Genomic DNA, 13,529 nt, shown 5'->3' with positions numbered 1-13,529 from the left:
GCCAGCTGTACCCTAATGTGCAAAGTCCCGGTGCCCCCCAGGACTGAGTCCTGTCCCCTCTATCACACAGTCCCTGCTCCCCCATTACCGCTCACCAGTGCAGACTTCTTCTCCAGCTCTTACATGTGGAGCTGGCTGTACCCTAATGTGCAGAGTCCCGGTGCCCCCCAGGACTGAGTCCTGTCCCCTCTATCACACAGTCCCTGCTCCCCCATTACCGCTCACCAGTGCAGACTTCTCCTCCAGCTCTTACATGTGGAGCCGGCTGTCCCCTAATGTGCAGAGTCCCGGTGCCCCCCAGGACTGAGTCCTGTCCCCTCTATCACACAGTCCCTGCTCCCCCATTACCGCTCACCAGTGCAGACTTCTCCTCCAGCTCTTACATGTGGAGCCGGCTGTACCCTAATGTGCAGAGTCCCGGTGCCCCCCAGGACTGAGTCCTGTCCTATAACACAGTCCCTGTTCCCCCATTACCGCTCACCAGTGCAGACTTCTCCTCCAGCTCTTACATGTGGAGCCGGCTGTCCCCTAATGTGCAGAGTCCCGGTGCCCCCCAGGACTGAGTCCTGTCCCCTCTATCACACAGTCCCTGTTCCCCCATTACCACTCACCAGTGCAGACTTCTCCTCCAGCTCTTACATGTGGAGCCGGCTGTCCCCTAATGTGCAGAGTCCCGGTGCCCCCCCAGGACTGAGTCCTGTCCCCTCTATCACACAGTCCCTGCTCTCATTACCGCTCACCAGTGCAGACTTCTCCTCCAGCTCTTACATGTGGAGCCGGCTGTACCCTAATGTGCAGAGTCCCGGTGCCCCCCAGGACTGAGTCCTGTCCTATCACACAGTCCCTGCTCCCCCATTACCGCTCACCAGTGCAGACTTCTCCTCCAGCTCTTACATGTGGGGCCGGCTGTACCCTAATGTGCAGAGTCCCGGTGCCCCCCAGGACTGAGTCCTGTCCTATCACACAGTCCCTGCTCCCCCATTACCGCTCACCAGTGCAGACTTCTCCTCCAGCTCTTACATGTGGAGCCGGCTGTACCCTAATGTGCAGAGACTCGGTGCTCCCCCAGGACTGAGTCCTGTCCCCTCTATCACACAGTCCCTGCTCCCCCATTACCGCTCACCAGTGCAGACTTCTCCTCCAGCTCTTACATGTGGAGCCGGCTGTACCCTAATGTGCAGAGTCCGGGTGCCCCCCAAGGACTGAGTCCTGTCCCCTCTATCACACAGTCCCTGCTCCCCCATTACCGCTCACCAGTGCAGACTTCTCCAGCTCTTACATGTGGAGCCAGCTGTACCCTAATGTGCAGAGTCCCGATGCTCCCCCAGGACTGAGTCCTGTCCTATCACACAGTCCCTGTTCCCCCATTACCGCTCACCAGTGCAGACTTCTCCTCCACCTGTTACATGTGGAGCCAGCTGTACCCTAATGTGCAGAGTCCCGGTGCTCCCCAGGACTGAGTCCTGTCCCCTCTATCACACAGTCCCTGCTCCCCCATTACCGCTCACCAGTGCAGACTTCTCCTCCACCTGTTACATGTGGAGCCAGCTGTACCCTAATGTGCAGAGTCCCGGTGCCCCCCCAGGACTGAGTCCTGTCCCCTCTATCACACAGTCCCTGCTCCCCCATTACCGCTCACCAGTGCAGACTTCTCCTCCACCTGTTACATGTGGAGCCAGCTGTACCCTAATGTGCAGAGTCCCGGTGCTCCCCAGGACTGAGTCCTGTCCTATCACACAGTCCCTGTTCCCCCATTACCGCTCACCAGTGCAGACTTCTCCTCCAGCTCTTACATGTGGAGCCGGCTGTACCCTAATGTGCAGAGTCCCGGTGCTCCCCAGGACTGAGTCCTGTCCTATCACACAGTCCCTGTTCCCCCATTACCGCTCACCAGTGCAGACTTCTCCCCCAGCTCTTACATGTGGAGCCGGCTGTACCCTAATGTGCAGAGTCCCGGTGCCCCCCCAGGACTGAGTCCTGTCCCCTCTATCACACAGTCCCTGCTCTCATTACCGCTCACCAGTGCAGACTTCTCCTCTAGCTCTTACATGTGGAGCCGGCTGTACCCTAATGTGCAGAGTCCCGGTGCTCCCCCAGGAGGGAGTCCTGTCCTATTACACAGTCCCTGTTCCCCCATTACCGCTCACCAGTGCAGACTTCTCCTCCAGCTCTTACATGTGGAGCCGGCTGTCCCCTAATGTGCAGAGTCCCGGTGCCCCCCAGGACTAAGTCCTGTCCCCTCTATCACACAGTCCCTGCTCTCATTACCGTTCACCAGTGCAGACTTCTCCTCCAGCTCTTACATGTGGAGCCGGCTGTACCCTAATGTGCAGAGTCCCGGTGCTCCCCCAGGACTGAGTCCTGTCCCCTCTATCACACAGTCCCTGCTCCCCCATTACCGCTCACCAGTGCAGACTTCTCCTCCACCTGTTACATGTGGAGCCAGCTGTACCCTAATGTGCAGAGTCCCGGTGCTCCCCAGGACTGAGTCCTGTCCTATCACACAGTCCCTGCTCCCCCATTACCGCTCACCAGTGCAGACTTCTCCTCCAGCTCTTACATGTGGAGCCGGCTGTACCCTAATGTGCAGAGTCCCGGTGCTCCCCCAGGACGGAGTCCTGTCCTATTACACAGTCCCTGTTCCCCCATTACCGCTCACCAGTGCAGACTTCTCCTCCAGCTCTTACATGTGGAGCCGGCTGTCCCCTAATGTGCAGAGTCCCGGTGCCCCCCAGGACTAAGTCCTGTCCCCTCTATCACACAGTCCCTGCTCTCATTACCGTTCACCAGTGCAGACTTCTCCTCCAGCTCTTACATGTGGAGCCGGCTGTACCCTAATGTGCAGAGTCCCGGTGCTCCCCCAGGACTGAGTCCTGTCCCCTCTATCACACAGTCCCTGCTCCCCCATTACCGCTCACCAGTGCAGACTTCTCCTCCACCTGTTACATGTGGAGCCAGCTGTACCCTAATGTGCAGAGTCCCGGTGCTCCCCAGGACTGAGTCCTGTCCTATCACACAGTCCCTGCTCCCCCATTACCGCTCACCAGTGCAGACTTCTCCTCCAGCTCTTACATGTGGAGCCAGCTGTACCCTAATGTGCAGAGTCCCGGTGCTCCCCAGGACTGAGTCCTGTCCTATCACACAGTCCCTGTTCCCCCATTACCGCTCACCAGTGCAGACTTCTCCTCCAGCTCTTACATGTGGAGCCGGCTGTCCCCTAATGTGCAGAGTCCCGATGCCCCCCAGGACTGAGTCCTGTCCTATCACACAGTCCCTGCTCCCCCATTACCGCTCACCAGTGCAGACTTCTCCTCCAGCTCTTACATGTGGAGCCAGCTGTACCCTAATGTGCAGAGTCCCGGTGCTCCCCAGGACTGAGTCCTGTCCTATCACACAGTCCCTGTTCCCCCATTACCGCTCACCAGTGCAGACTTCTCCTCCAGCTCTTACATGTGGAGCCGGCTGTACCCTAATGTGCAGAGTCCCGGTGCCCCCCAGGACTGAGTCCTGTCCCCTCTATCACACAGTCCCTGCTCCCCCATTACCGCTCACCAGTGCAGACTTCTCCTCCAGCTCTTACATGTGGAGCCGGCTGTACCCTAATGTGCAGAGTCCCGGTGCCCCCCAGGACTGAGTCCTGTCCCCTCTATCACACAGTCCCTGCTCCCCCATTACCGCTCACCAGTGCAGACTTCTCCTCCAGCTCTTACATGTGGAGCCGGCTGTACCCTAATGTGCAGAGTCCCGGTGCCCCCCCAGGACTGAGTCCTGTCCCCTCTATCACACAGTCCCTGCTCCCCCATTACCGCTCACCAGTGCAGACGTCTCCTCCAGCTCTTACATGTGGAGCCGGCTGTACCCTAATGTGCAGAGTCCCGGTACTCCCCCCAGGACTGAGTCCTGTCCCCTCTATCACACAGTCCCTGCTCCCCCCCATTACCGCTCACCAGTGCAGACTTCTCCTCCAGCTCTTACATGTGGAGCTGGCTGTACCCTAATGTGCAGAGTCCCGGTGCCCCCCAGGACTGAGTCCTGTCCCCTCTATCACACAGTCCCTGCTCCCCATTACCGCTCACCAGTGCAGACTTCTCCTCCACCTGTTACATGTGGAGCTGACTGTACCCTAATGTGCAGAGTCCCGGTGCTCCCCAGGACTGAGTCCTGTCCCCTCTATCACACAGTCCCTGCTCCCCCATTACCGCTCACCAGTGCAGACTTCTCCTCCACCTGTTACATGTGGAGCCGGCTGTACCCTAATGTGCAGAGACTCGGTGCTCCCCCAGGACTGAGTCCTGTCCCCTCTATCACACAGTCCCTGCTCCCCCATTACCGCTCACCAGTGCAGACTTCTCCTCCAGCTCTTACATGTGGAGCCGGCTGTACCCTAATGTGCAGAGTCCGGGTGCCCCCCAAGGACTGAGTCCTGTCCCCTCTATCACACAGTCCCTGCTCCCCCATTACCGCTCACCAGTGCAGACTTCTCCAGCTCTTACATGTGGAGCCGGCTGTACCCTAATGTGCAGAGTCCCGGTGCCCCCCAGGACTGAGTCCTGTCCCCTCTATCACACAGTCCCTGCTCCCCCATTACCGCTCACCAGTGCAGACTTCTCCAGCTCTTACATGTGGAGCCAGCTGTACCCTAATGTGCAGAGTCCCGATGCTCCCCCAGGACTGAGTCCTGTCCTATCACACAGTCCCTGTTCCCCCATTACCGCTCACCAGTGAAGACTTCTCCTCCACCTGTTACATGTGGAGCCAGCTGTACCCTAATGTGCAGAGTCCCGGTGCTCCCCAGGACTGAGTCCTGTCCCCTCTATCACACAGTCCCTGCTCCCCCATTACCGCTCACCAGTGCAGACTTCTCCTCCACCTGTTACATGTGGAGCCAGCTGTACCCTAATGTGCAGAGTCCCGGTGCCCCCCCAGGACTGAGTCCTGTCCCCTCTATCACACAGTCCCTGCTCCCCCATTACCGCTCACCAGTGCAGACTTCTCCTCCAGCTCTTACATGTGGAGCCAGCTGTACCCTAATGTGCAGAGTCCCGGTGCCCCCCAGGACTGAGTCCTGTCCCCTCTATCACACAGTCCCTGCTCCCCCATTACCGCTCACCAGTGCAGACTTCTTCTCCAGCTCTTACATGTGGAGCTGGGTGTACCCTAATGTGCAGAGTCCCGGTGCCCCCCAGGACTGAGTCCTGTCCCCTCTATCACACAGTCCCTGCTCCCCCATTACCGCTCACCAGTGCAGACTTCTCCTCCAGCTCTTACATGTGGAGCCGGCTGTACCCTAATGTGCAGAGTCCGGGTGCCCCCCAAGGACTGAGTCCTGTCCCCTCTATCACACAGTCCCTGCTCCCCCATTACCGCTCACCAGTGCAGACTTCTCCTCCACCTGTTACATGTGGAGCCAGCTGTACCCTAATGTGCAGAGTCCCGGTGCCCCCCCAGGACTGAGTCCTGTCCCCTCTATCACACAGTCCCTGCTCCCCCATTACCGCTCACCAGTGCAGACTTCTCCTCCAGCTCTTACATGTGGAGCCAGCTGTACCCTAATGTGCAGAGTCCCGGTGCCCCCCAGGACTGAGTCCTGTCCCCTCTATCACACAGTCCCTGCTCCCCCATTACCGCTCACCAGTGCAGACTTCTTCTCCAGCTCTTACATGTGGAGCTGGCTGTACCCTAATGTGCAGAGTCCCGGTGCCCCCCAGGACTGAGTCCTGTCCCCTCTATCACACAGTCCCTGCTCCCCCATTACCGCTCACCAGTGCAGACTTCTCCTCCAGCTCTTACATGTGGAGCCGGCTGTCCCCTAATGTGCAGAGTCCCGGTGCCCCCCAGGACTGAGTCCTGTCCCCTCTATCACACAGTCCCTGCTCCCCCATTACCGCTCACCAGTGCAGACTTCTCCTCCAGCTCTTACATGTGGAGCCGGCTGTCCCCTAATGTGCAGAGTCCCGGTGCCCCCCAGGACTGAGTCCTGTCCCCTCTATCACACAGTCCCTGTTCCCCCATTACCACTCACCAGTGCAGACTTCTCCTCCAGCTCTTACATGTGGAGCCGGCTGTCCCCTAATGTGCAGAGTCCCGGTGCCCCCCCAGGACTGAGTCCTGTCCCCTCTATCACACAGTCCCTGCTCCCCCATTACCGCTCACCAGTGCAGACTTCTCCTCCACCTGTTACATGTGGAGCCAGCTGTACCCTAATGTGCAGAGTCCCGGTGCCCCCCCAGGACTGAGTCCTGTCCCCTCTATCACACAGTCCCTGCTCCCCCATTACCGCTCACCAGTGCAGACTTCTCCTCCAGCTCTTACATGTGGAGCCAGCTGTACCCTAATGTGCAGAGTCCCGGTGCCCCCCAGGACTGAGTCCTGTCCCCTCTATCACACAGTCCCTGCTCCCCCATTACCGCTCACCAGTGCAGACTTCTTCTCCAGCTCTTACATGTGGAGCTGGGTGTACCCTAATGTGCAGAGTCCCGGTGCCCCCCAGGACTGAGTCCTGTCCCCTCTATCACACAGTCCCTGCTCCCCCATTACCGCTCACCAGTGCAGACTTCTCCTCCAGCTCTTACATGTGGAGCCGGCTGTACCCTAATGTGCAGAGTCCGGGTGCCCCCCAAGGACTGAGTCCTGTCCCCTCTATCACACAGTCCCTGCTCCCCCATTACCGCTCACCAGTGCAGACTTCTCCAGCTCTTACATGTGGAGCCGGCTGTACCCTAATGTGCAGAGTCCCGGTGCCCCCCAGGACTGAGTCCTGTCCCCTCTATCACACAGTCCCTGCTCCCCCATTACCGCTCACCAGTGCAGACTTCTCCAGCTCTTACATGTGGAGCCGGCTGTACCCTAATGTGCAGAGTCCCGATGCTCCCCCAGGACTGAGTCCTGTCCTATCACACAGTCCCTGTTCCCCCATTACCGCTCACCAGTGCAGACTTCTCCTCCACCTGTTACATGTGGAGCCAGCTGTACCCTAATGTGCAGAGTCCCGGTGCTCCCCAGGACTGAGTCCTGTCCCCTCTATCACACAGTCCCTGCTCCCCCATTACCGCTCACCAGTGCAGACTTCTCCTCCACCTGTTACATGTGGAGCCAGCTGTACCCTAATGTGCAGAGTCCCGGTGCTCCCCCAGGACTGAGTCCTGTCCCCTCTATCACACAGTCCCTGCTCCCCCATTACCGCTCACCAGTGCAGACTTCTCCTCCAGCTCTTACATGTGGGGCCGGCTGTACCCTAATGTGCAGAGTCCCGGTGCCCCCCAGGACTGAGTCCTGTCCCCTCTATCACACAGTCCCTGCTCCCCCATTACCGCTCACCAGTGCAGACTTCTCCTCCAGCTCTTACATGTGGAGCTGGCTGTACCCTAATGTGCAGAGTCCCGGTGCCCCCCAGGACTGAGTCCTGTCCCCTCTATCACACAGTCCCTGCTCCCCCATTACCGCTCACCAGTGCAGACTTCTCCTCCAGCTCTTACATGTGGAGCTGGCTGTACCCTAATGTGCAGAGTCCCGGTGCCCCCCAGGACTGAGTCCTGTCCCCTCTATTACACAGCCCCTGCTCCCCCATTACCGCTCACCAGTGCAGACTTCTCCTCCAGCTCTTACATGTGGAGCCGGCTGTACCCTAATGTGCAGAGTCCCGGTGCCCCCCAGGACTGAGTCCTGTCCCCTCTATCACACAGTCCCTGCTCCCCCATTACCGCTCACCAGTGCAGACTTCTCCTCCAGCTCTTACATGTGGAGCTGGCTGTACCCTAATGTGCAGAGTCCCGGTGCCCCCCAGGACTGAGTCCTGTCCCCTCTATCACACAGTCCCTGCTCCCCCATTACCGCTCACCAGTGCAGACTTCTCCTCCAGCTCTTACATGTGGAGCCGGCTGTACCCTAATGTGCAGAGTCCCGGTGCCCCCCAGGACTGAGTCCTGTCCCCTCTATCACACAGACCCTGCTCCCCATTACCGCTCACCAGTGCAGACTTCTCCTCCAGCTCTTACATGTGGAGCTGGCTGTACCCTAATGTGCAGAGTCCCGGTGCCCCCAGGACTGAGTCCTGTCCCCTCTATCACACAGTTCTTGCTCCCCCATTACCGCTCACCAGTGCAGACTTCTCCTCCAGCTCTTACATGTGGAGCTGGCTGTACCCTAATGTGCAGAGTCCCGGTGCCCCCCAGGACTGAGTCCTGTCCCCTCTATCACACAGTTCTTGCTCCCCCATTACCGCTCACCAGTGCAGACTTCTCCTCCAGCTCTTACATGTGGAGCCGGCTGTCCCCTAATGTGCAGAGTCCCGGTGCCCCCCCAGGACTGAGTCCTGTCCCCTCTATCACACAGTCCCTGCTCCCCCATTCCCGTTCACCAGTGCAGACTTCTCCTCCAGCTCTTACATGTGGAGCCGGCTGTCCCCTAATGTGCAGAGTCCCGGTGCCCCCCCAGGACTGAGTCCTGTCCCCTCTATCACACAGTCCCTGCTCCCCCATTCCCGTTCACCAGTGCAGACTTCTCCTCCAGCTCTTACATGTGGAGCCGGCTGTCCCCTAATGTGCAGAGTCCCGGTGCTCCCCAGGACTGAGTCCTGTCCCCTCTATCACACAGTCCCTGCTCCCCCATTCCCGTTCACCAGTGCAGACTTCTCCTCCAGCTCTTACATGTGGAGCTGGCTGTACCCTAATGTGCAGAGTCCCGGTGCCCCCCAGGACTGAGTCCTGTCCCCTCTATCACACAGTTCTTGCTCCCCCATTACCGCTCACCAGTGCAGACTTCTCCTCCAGCTCTTACATGTTGCCGCTTCCCTTCCTAGTCCTACAAGCGCCGATTCTGCTCCGCCCCCACGTGACTGATCATGTGACGGTGACGTCATCACAGGTCCTGGCAGCAGACTCCGCAGTGCTACAGTGGTAGTGAGTAGCTGTTCTGTGCTGGTTGAGCCTAGACCGTATTGGCTCTTTCCAGGTGCCTGACTGCAGGCCATACATTCTAGCCGGCTCACTACTGAAGATGCTAGACTGTATGGAGGCTTGTCTTCCTGCCTTTGTTGTCAAAACACGCCCCCTCCCAGTATGACACGCCCCCGGAACGACATCACACCTGGAAGGAGCCCATATAGTCTAGCATAAGCATATACCTTTTCCTGTGTAAGAGCTGGAGGAGAAGTCTGCACTGGTGAGCGGTAATGGGGGAGCAGGGACTGTGTGATAGAGGGGACAGGACTCAGTCCTGGGGGGCACCGGGACTCTGCACATTAGGGTACAGCCGGCTCCACATGTAAGAGCTGGAGGAGAAGTCTGCACTGGTGAGCGGTAATGGGGGAGCAGGGGCTGTGTGATAGAGGGGACAGGACTCAGTCCTGGGGGGGGCACCGGGACTCTGCACATTAGGGTACAGCCGACTCCACATGTAAGAGCTGGAGGAGAAGTCTGCACTGGTGAGCGGTAATGGGGGAGCAGGGGCTGTGTAATAGAGGGGAGAGGACTCAGTCCTGGGGGGCACCGGGACTCTGCACATTAGGGTACAGCCGGCTCCACATGTAAGAGCTGGAGGAGAAGTCTGCACTGGTGAGTGGTAATGGGGGAGCAGAGACTGTGTAATAGAGGGGAGAGGACTCAGTCCTGGGGGGCACCGGGACTCTGCACATTAGGGTACAGCCGGCTCCACATGTAAGAGCTGGAGGAGAAGTCTGCACTGGTGAGCGGTAATGGGGGAGCAGGGACTGTGTGATAGAGGGGACAGGACTCAGTCCTGGGGGGCACCGGGACTCTGCACATTAGGGTACAGCCGGCTCCACATGTAAGAGCTGGAGGAGAAGTCTGCACTGGTGAGCGGTAATGGGGGAGCAGGGACTGTGTGATAGAGGGGACAGGACTCAGTCCTGGGGAGTACCGGGACTCTGCACATTAGGGTACAGCCGGCTCCACATGTACAGGAACCCACCCTCCAAGCCATGTGTGGACGACTAGCTGGATACTTGTGTGAATGTTCCCAGTCTCTTCTCTTCCTCCTGTGCCACAACCACATCCATCATCATCTGAAGTATTTTTTATTTTTTTTACAGGCATAGAAGTGGGACAGAAATGCTGATGATCAGCATTGACCATGATGGAGTACTCGAAGCAGTACACGGCACTCACTTCCCACATGGAGGCCCTCTGGGTGATGATGAAGTAGTGTTGCTCCGCAGAGCGACTCACCCGTGCGTGCTGCATCGAAACTCCACTACTGTCTGTTGCTGCTCACACAGTCTCTACCGCGTATACAATGCGGAGTTTCAGGCTTGAGCTTCGGCAACATCAACCACGCATTGGTCTATTGTTTGATCCCCCTCCCAGTTGTACTGGCTAGGGATTGACCTTTGTGCTTTTGCACCCTGTTCTCTCTTTTGCTGAACTGCTGGGGCAGCATGTCCACATCATTTTCCTCCTAGCTGTACACGTCACATGGATGACCTTCACTCCATGTAGGGTCTAGGATCACATCATGCCCTACATCATTGTTCCCCCAACTCCAGTCCTCAAGAGCCAACAAACAGGTCAGGTTTTAAGGATTTCTTTTGTATTACCCAGGTGGTGGAATTATTGCCTGTGCAGGTGAGCAGACGTCACTTGTGCAATTTTAAGAGAAATCCTGAAAACATGACCTATTGGTAGCTCTTGAGGACTGGAGTTGGGGAACACTGTACAGCATCATCTGTCACGTCCCCTACCGCCGCCGCTACTTACCTGCGCGGTCCCGTGCGCATCCCGACTCTTCTGCGCGCTCTTGCTCCATGGCGCGTCCCCGCTCTGGATATCCGGGGTCCTCAGCGTCAGTCTTGCGCGCCTGCTCCCGACGTCTGACCCAGAGCTCCGCCCCCAACATGGCGCCCATCAACTATTTCTACTCAGCGTCAGGTAAGACGCCTGACTATCACATGCGGTGACGCTGTCTTCCCTGCCAGCGCTCGCTCTGTCTTCAGGCCCTGTACCGCTAACCCTTGCTGTCTGCCTGCGCTACCACTGGTAGCTTCTGTGTGTCTGCACCTCCTGCTTTGCTCCGTGTCCCTGCTCCTGCGTCTCCCTCTGTACTGCCATCTCCGGCGGTCTGTCTGGTGTACCTCATGCCTGCGTGTACCCCTGTCTGTCCGCCCTGACCCCTCGTCCGCTGTATTATTATTATCATGCTCTTTCTCTTGCAGCCTCCAGCCTCCGCCATCCCCAGGTGCTCCCGGCTGGTTCTCTCTCGCTCCATGGTCCCTGTATCTTCACTTCAGCTGCAGTTCGGATTCTCCACCTGTCTCCCTAGTGCTTAGCCCAGTTGCCCCTTTGGCTCTGGCTGTCACAATTCCATCCCCTGTGGGCCTGCCCCTAACTCTCCCTGTATAGGGGGTGGCTCCACCTGGTCAGCTCACCCTCGGGGGCTCTGGAGCCGTGACCCAGAGGGTCCACTTCCGGGTTGTCCTAGCGTTCCCACACCTTATCAGCACAACCGTAACATCATCTTTCACCAACTCTTTAAGCCCTGCGCTCCTTGCCAGTCATAGAATCATAGAATCGTAGAGTTGGAAGGGACCTCCTGGGCCATCTGGTCCAACCCCCTGCTCAAAGCAGGATTCGCTAAATCATCCCAGTCAGATGTCTGTCCAGCCTCTGTTTGAAGACTTCCATTGAAGGAGAACTCGCCACTTCTCGTGGCAGCCTGTTCCACTCATTGATCACTCTAACTGTCAAAAAGTTTTTTCTAATATCTAATCTGTGTCTCTTCCCATTCAGTTTCATCCCATTGCTTCTAGTCTTTCCTTGTGCAAATGAGAATAAAGTTGATCCTTCTACAATGTGACAGCCCTTTAGATATTTGTAGACAGCTATTAAGTCTCCACTCAGTCTTCTCTTTTGCAAACTAAACATTCCCAAATCCTGCAACCTTTCCTCATAAGACAGGGTTTGCAGACCGGTCACCATTCTGGTCGCTCTTTTCTGAACTTGCTCCAGTTTGTTGATGTCTTTTTTAAAATGTGGTGCCCAAAACTGGACACAATATTCCAGATGAGGTCTGACCAAAGAGGAGTAGAGGGAAATAATGACTTCACGTGATCTAGACTGTATGCTTCTGTTAATACATCCTAGAATTGCATTTGCCTTTTTTGCTGCTGCATCACACTGTTGACTCATATTCAGTCTGTGATCTATTAGTATACCCAAGTCTTTTTCACATGTGCTGTCACTTAGCCCTATTCCTCCCATTCTATATATGCTTTTTCCATTTTTATTGCCCAGATGTAGTACTTTGCATTTCTCCCTGTTAAAAACCATTCTGTTAGTTGCTGCCCACTTCTCCAGTTTATTTAAATCTTTTTGAATCCTCTCTCTCTCTTCTCTAGTATTAGCTATCCCTCCTAGCTTTGTGTCATCAGCAAATTTAATCAGTTTACCCTCAATTCCTTCATCTAAATCGTTGATAAAGATGTTGAACAATACAGGGCCCAGGACAGAGCCCTGTGGTACCCCACTTGAGACATTCTTCCAACTGGATGTGCAGCCATTTACGACCACTCTTTGGGTCCGATCACTAAGCCAGTTATGAATCCACCTAACAGTTGCCTTGTCCATTCCATACTTAGTCATTTTTTCAATAAGGATTGTACGAGAGACTTTGTCAAATGCTTTGCTGAAGTCAAGATATACTATATCTACAGCATTTCCTTGATCCACCCAATCAGTGATACCGTCATAGAAGGAAATTAAGTTAGTCTGACATGACTTATTAGTTACAAACCCATGCTGACTCTGTTTAATCACTTCATTCTTATCCAGGTATTGACATACATGTTGTTTAATAATTTGTTCAAAGATCTTTCCTGGTATAGAAGTCAGACTCACCGGTCTATAGTTACCTGGGTCCACCTTCTTCCCCTTTTTGAAGATAGGAACAACATTTGCTCTTCTCCAGTCTTCTGGCACTTCTCCTGTTCTCCAAGAATTTTCAAAGATTATAGAGAGGGGTTCAAAAATTTCTTCTGCTATCTCCTTCAGTACTCTGGGGTGTAATTCATCTGGACCTGGAGACTTGAATTCATTTAGGCTAGCTAAGTGTTTCCTCACTATCTTTCTGTTTATAGATATCCTGGATTCTTCTATTCCCTTAATAGGACAGTGAATAACAGTTGATGTTACATTTCCTTTCTGAGAGAAAACAGATGCAAAATAGGAATTTAAAAGTTCAGCCTTCTCAACATCCTGTCTTACCATTTCATCATTTTCATCCTGTAAAAATCCTATAGCATCTTTGACTTTTCTTTTACTTTTGACATATCCCCAAAATCCTTTATTATTGCTTTTGACATCTCTTGCAAGCCTCAATTCATTTTCAGCTTTGGCTAATCTGATTTGTGCCCTGCAGGTTCTGCAGACAGCATTATATTCTTCTTTAGATATGCCTCCCTCTTTCCATTTTATAAACATTTTTTTCTTCCTTTTTAGCATGTGCTTAAGTTCTGTGTTCATCCATCCTGGTTTCCTTAACTGCTTCCTATTCTTCCCTCTTTTCGGAATTGTTAACAA

Source organism: Dendrobates tinctorius, unplaced genomic scaffold, assembly GCF_039654945.1.
Source record: "Dendrobates tinctorius isolate UK_male_01 unplaced genomic scaffold, ASM3965494v1 ptg000014l, whole genome shotgun sequence".
Lineage (NCBI taxonomy): Eukaryota > Metazoa > Chordata > Amphibia > Anura > Dendrobatidae > Dendrobates > Dendrobates tinctorius.
The sequence above is the reverse complement of the archived record's forward strand: the minus strand, read 5'-3'. Positions refer to the sequence as shown.